The sequence below is a fragment of the Orbicella faveolata genome, unplaced genomic scaffold (genome assembly GCF_042242905.1).
Source record: "Orbicella faveolata isolate gen_17 unplaced genomic scaffold, um_ofav_v1 contig_35, whole genome shotgun sequence".
Lineage (NCBI taxonomy): Eukaryota > Metazoa > Cnidaria > Anthozoa > Scleractinia > Merulinidae > Orbicella > Orbicella faveolata.
In genome coordinates this window covers 21,446,075-21,452,500 of record NW_028301564.1, presented here as the reverse complement: position 1 = coordinate 21,452,500, position 6,426 = coordinate 21,446,075, and positions in this window count along the sequence as shown.

The window sequence follows — 6,426 nt, the reverse complement described above, 5'->3', positions numbered from 1 at the left end:
AGTATCCGCGTATCGACTTGTTGTAAGCTTTATACAGTAAAGTTATTATTCGTTTTATATTTTCAGTTTTCATTATTTTGTGCAGGCCGGTATTGTTTCTTTAAGTCGTAATCATGTAATTTTGATTCAAAGGACATATATAAATAAAGAGGGTCATGCAGGGATCGTGATGACTTACCCCAGAAGCGGTTGTTTAATCCATGATCAATGTTTATTCGTTGAGCGGGCCGGGGCGAGTTAGAATATAAAATGAATTATTAGAGATCTACTTAAAGAAGCAAAATGAAGTGTTCTTCATCGACTATGTTAGGATGCATCTAATGTATTAACCCCAAAGCAGTCAAATCGTTAATGAAAAAAAAAAAAAAAAATATATATATATATATATTTGTACCCTAAGAGATATATTAAGCATCGTGAGGGAATTAATGGAGATATTTCCTTTATTTACTGACTTATTTAGAACGTTTGACCGTATTAAAGCTATACTTCATTACAAAAGTCAGACAGTTACGAATGCCGAGTACATTGCTTCGAAGATTAAAAGCTGCTAACAACGAAAATAGGTCAAAGCACTTTTTAGCGAAAATGATTTTCAGTGACATTTATAGGCAATTGATGCTAACTGAGTGATATTAATGTATTTTATACCTAAGACTACTTTAAAGTAGACACTGAATAGAAGGACATTTGACTACTTGTCTCGCTACGTTTGACTGCCACAGAGGAGTGTGTTGCAACTGACATTTAGGTTTACGCCAGAGTTAGAGATGTGTTTCATCTAGCAAAATGATCTTAAAGCGATCATTCACTAAAAAATACAAACATTAATTTCACGAAACGATTATATATCATTCGTGTTATTTATAAATAGAGTATCGAGTATAAACACTGCTCATTCAGCAAATTCCTCTTCATAATGCCTTTTAAATAGATAACCGATTAAAAGAAAGTTGTAGCACGCAGCCAAGAAAAAAAATTACATGTAGATTGATCAGAGAAAGACGGCAAAAACCTAGTGCAAATAATTATTGTCACCAATGTAGACCGTCAGGCGTTAATTAATGTATATAATTGTCGTTTATGTCACATTTCGTGCATGTATGTCATGAAGTAGACAAGGAGCAGCATGGGAGAGAAAAATAAAGAGAGCACATGGTCGACTTGTTGTGTGCTTCTTTCTGAACTAGTTTCACTTCTCCAGCTAGTTAAACCCCTCTAATTTATGTGCTAAGAGGACACGACAATAATCGCTTGCACTTTGATGTAAATTCTCCATCTGTGGTTCGAAATATTGGCTTAAGCCCGAATCAAACGGCGCATAACAGTCGATGATAGTTAATGATAGCTGTAGCACGCGCTTCTGTTTGACCACCTCCAACTATCATGAACCATCATTCACTTTGAGCTTATTCAAAATTCTTCATGATAGTCGATGATAGCTTTTCCAAAATTTAGTTTTATAGTTGAATTTTCGGCTGCTGCCACTATACGTTTGACTTTATTTGGTACAATTTTCTCTTAAAGAAAAAATTAAGGGTTTTTTTAGCAGGTGGTAATATTGCTAGGGTAATTTTATCGTGTCACGAAAATGATACCAACTTGTTCACCTATGATTAGGAAGTTTTTTGACACCATGATTGTAAGATTAACTGAGAAGAAGTGGTAATAAAGACACATCAAAATCTGCGTCTTAGAAAGTGCTGGAAACTGTTTTGAGCCACCTTAAGTCATTTCTTAAAAAGTTCTTATTTTACAGGCGGTTTTAAAAAGCTTTCTATTGTGTCATATAACTGGGACTTGTTCTATAATATTACTTGGATTTTTTTCCTTTACAGTCTGTAAAACACACTGAGTCATTGTTAATTACTTTAACGAGAAACTTTACTGTTACAGTGTTGTGTGCATTAATATCTTAACATAACACTGATGTTTTACTTATCCCCTAGCTGTGGTGTTTTTTACTTTAGCAGCTGCATTAACAACCAGAATGTGTCGACCTTCGTTTCCCGCGATTTTGGTTTCGAATAATGAAGCGCTAAGTAGTCACTTTTTGTCCTTTACTATTTGCAATCAATATCATTCATGAAAGGTATATAGGTAGTTAGGCACACTCTCACTTGATTTCAGGTGGTGTCGTGAGCTGTTAGATCATACTGGGTTGTTGTAATACTAGCTAATACTCCTTAACTTAATCGTGTTTTCTTAAAACAGAAATTCTAGGCGATGCTTTCATGGGGTCAAATTTAGGAGGTTTAAGGTTCTCTCATGCTCTCATTAACTCTCTTAACAGGCATCCGTGACTGGATAGCAAGACGCTCGCTAAGTATGAACCAATTCTTTGTTAAAATTAATAATGAAAACTGATCAAACTTAAGACTTCGAGAACCAGCCGCAAAAGCCTCATCACGAGAAATCTACCAATAGAATTATAATTAATGATATCACAAACAGTTTTTCACTTGACTGTTAAATTGGCCGCCGCCATCCGTCGATCTTCGAATCATTATAAGGCCCCGTGGATTGTAATTAGAGTAATCATTAATTTACACACATGATTTTATGGATATCGGCGTACTGCTACTATTGTTTAAGATCGCGTAAATAGGCCATTTTCGTGTTATCGATATTGAACTGGAACTCCCTTGCAGGTGGGGCTAATGCGGGGCGTTTTTCAAATGCAAATGATTTACTGAATCTTTTTTCTGATATTCCCCCCGCATAAGCCTCCATGGTAAACTAGTTCCAGTCCTATAACGAGAATACGAATATGGCCTATTGACTGGCTATATATATTATAATAACACTTTGCCGCTCTGTGTTTGAACTAAAACTCCAGCATATTGAGCCGGAGTAGCTCGTCTACTTTTGGCATGACGTAGCATAAGATTACAGGAAGATTCGCAATTCTTTTATGTTTATCCAGATGGAACTTAATATTCAAAATTAAATGCGTAATTTGTCATTGACACTACAGGGTTGAAGTACCTGCTCTTCAAAAATCCTTTTCTTTTCACAAATCAGTGCTCAGGAAACCTAGAAAACAACTCTTTGACAGCATTTTTTTTGAACATTTTTATCAAACCGTTATCTTCACTTATCGCTCATGATCATTAACAAAACCTATCTGAGCTGCAGTTTACGATTAGTGTTCGACTCAGTTCTTGTTTGACATCGTAACTACTCTCAGAGTATGCATTAACGCCTAAGAGGCCACAATGTAGTCACACCAAACATTGAATATAAAGTTCATGCCATACACCCTATAGCTATTGAGCAGTTTTGTTTGTTAATTATTCATGTGCAGAGCTAGAAAGGTTTCATAATTAAGTTTTTTGACAGATGGAAGACCGCAGCTGACTTTCAAAGCTGGAACTCTTGTTGACCCCCGATATATGTGGCATTGACATATACGAGGGACAAAATCACAAGTCGCGCTCAGATAAGGAAATGTAGGGAAAAGTAATTATAAAAACGATCAGCCGCTCAAGTGCGGCGATATTTTAAGGGAACGTTTCGCTGCATTCTTCTGTTCTGAATTTTTGGTGGCTTCAGTCCACCTTAATCAGAGTTACAATGTTGAGGTTTGTTCGTTCGTTTCGCTGTTGGTTTTAGGTAACATGTCCTTGCTAGCTGTTATCACTTGTGTAAGCATTGTGATTTTCTCCCAGCTTCATTTTCCCCTGCTTAATGATTCTGAGATAAAATGTTTTTTCCACACAATTCGTGACATAAAAACTAGAAATAATTATCAATTGAACGTCCTCTAGATAAATAAAGCCAATATTGCGTTTATGATATTTACCTTGTTAGGGTACAAGGTAAATATTTTCAATCATTATCAGACAGCAAACGAAAACATGGTTCATATTGGTAACTTAGCTAGTACGTACAGGAAAGAAGCTTTCAAGTATGACTTAGCTTATTGAAAGAAACTGCTTTAACTCTTTCAACTCCATAATTATATAACTCCTTAGATTATTGATTAAGTAGGGTAAAAGCTTTGCATGACTAGTATATATCCCCGGTGTTTTTAAAGTCTTCTCTTAAGCCTTTGTTTCCAATTTCCACACGCCAAAAGATTGATCATAATTTGTTTACAACTTAAAGTTGATGATTTCTATATGCCGCTGTTATGTAATTCGAAAACACTGGTCTTTTTTGAATATTGTTTATTGTAACTAACAATGTCTTTCAAATTTTCGCTCCAAATTAGTCCATAATTCATCTGGAAAAAAATTGTGCCTCCAGGGCTTCAAGGAGACTAAAACACGCCAAGATCATGCAATAGTGTTTACAAAGAGTTCATACGTAGACCATGCGCTGGCTGTTACTCAGAACAAATCACTTTTTTGCAGGGCTTGTAACGAACATCTAAATCGTCGTTCTGAAAAAAATTGAGCAATATTTCGTTTCGTATGGCCTCAAGCTACCAAGCAAAGTTCATCGTACTATTGTGCTTGTATGCACCATAAATAAAACATATTCCATTGGCTGAATAAATATCGTAGCGAGAAGGGAATAATTTTGCAGGCACAAAGACATAGACCTTGGTCTAAAAATTAAAGAGGTGAGTAAGACAGACAGTTTTACCTCAAAGTGCATGTGGCGATGAAATATTTCCATTAGCTACAACGTAGAAGCTGAAATAGATAAGGGAAATAGTTAAAGAAAATGAGTAATACTCTGACATAAGATTTGAACTTTCGAATAATTATTCAAGTAAATATTTGCACGTTCTATATAGAAGTTTTCTTTCACTTATTTTTGATATTAACGTGTAATAGATGAGATCAACAACCGCTCATGTAGACAGTGTAGTAGTGTAGTATAGTATATATTGAATAATGTAATGGTTAGCGAACTCGTTCAGGCCAAATAGGTTACGTTTGCAGAAGATTACGTTCTTTCAGCGTCATGACAGTCTAAGGTCTTCTGTTGCACCAAAAGATATTTGTTCATTGCAAAAGAAAAAGGCAAAGTAAAGCAGTGTTTCAGACCGCCATCCATCGATTCATGAAAAAAAAAATACATAAATAAATAAGAAATACATAACATACGCGTAATATGCCGTCAGCAAGTTCGCTTTGTGAGTAGTCATGTTTCTCCATACCAAGGAACTATAGTTTTAAGAGCCACTGCCTGTAAATATGGAAAATCCTATGACAGGACCAAAAATTCGATTTATTTTGTCGAAAAGACCCTTTTGGTGAACTATTTTCTAAAATATTCTGGAGAAATATGTGAAATCTAGGAAAGTTAGAAATACTGGTCTATCCGCTATTGGAGTTTGTGAATGTGTGTGTGTGTCTGTTTTTTTTTTTTTTTTTTTCTTTTTTTTCTTTTTCTTTTTTACAGTCCGAAAAGGTGGCATTTTTTCTAAACAATTTAAGTCCTACAATAAATTTCTTATCAATATAGCTTGCTCGTGACCGTAATGGCGCTCGGTCTTTTTTGTACTGTCAAGACTTCGGGCGGATATTCTCTAAGTATCGCCCTCGCACTCGGCTAATACGATATACGTAATCATCGTCATATAAGCGGGGACCAAAGTAATGGTGCAAGTTGGCGAATATATGTGTAGCCATTCAAAGCTTTCAACCAGCGTCAAACATCAGCGAAAACAACCACGTAAAGAAGCTATTACAATGTGGGTGTTGCCAATTATCTGTTATTATTTCTCCCAGCTTTATTTCCCCCCACTTAATGGTTCTAAGATAAAATGTTTTCTCTACGCAATTCGTGACATAAAAAGTAGAAATAATTATTAAACGTCTTCTAGAATAAATAAAGCCAATATTGCCTTTATGATATTTATCTTGTTAGGGTACAAGGTAAATGTTTTCAATGTTATGAGAGGGGACATCGGGGGGTTCTGAACACCGCAACACCGCAACACCGCAAAAAAAAAAAAATTAACGAACACAGCATCACCTCAAGAAAGTCAACGAAACACCATCACCGCAATACGTATTTTTAGCGCCATGATTCGTTCATCTACACTTAAAATAGTACTTTTTATAGCTCAACAATTTTCCACAAAATAAACACATTGTTTCTGTCCTCGCTCCTCCACGTATCTACCGAACACTGAGCTCCGGGTGGCAGAGGTCGAGTTACTTGTCAAGTTACGTATAAATGAAAACAACTTCGGATTGGCAGCCGAAGCATATTGAAGATTGACTAGAAAGTGATGGTCTGTATTTTTTTATATATATAAATTATTAACCTCAATGGTACGTATATGTCATAAATTAGCTTCGATTAACGAAGTTTACATGCTAAATTTGGGTCAAATTCAGGTTTGAGAAAGGTAAATCAAAAACTCCAGCACTGCAAACAATTTCATTTCACCGAACACCGCGGCGTGAAAAACACAAACATCGCACACCGTAGGGTTTGAGATCACCGCAACACCGCAAGTTG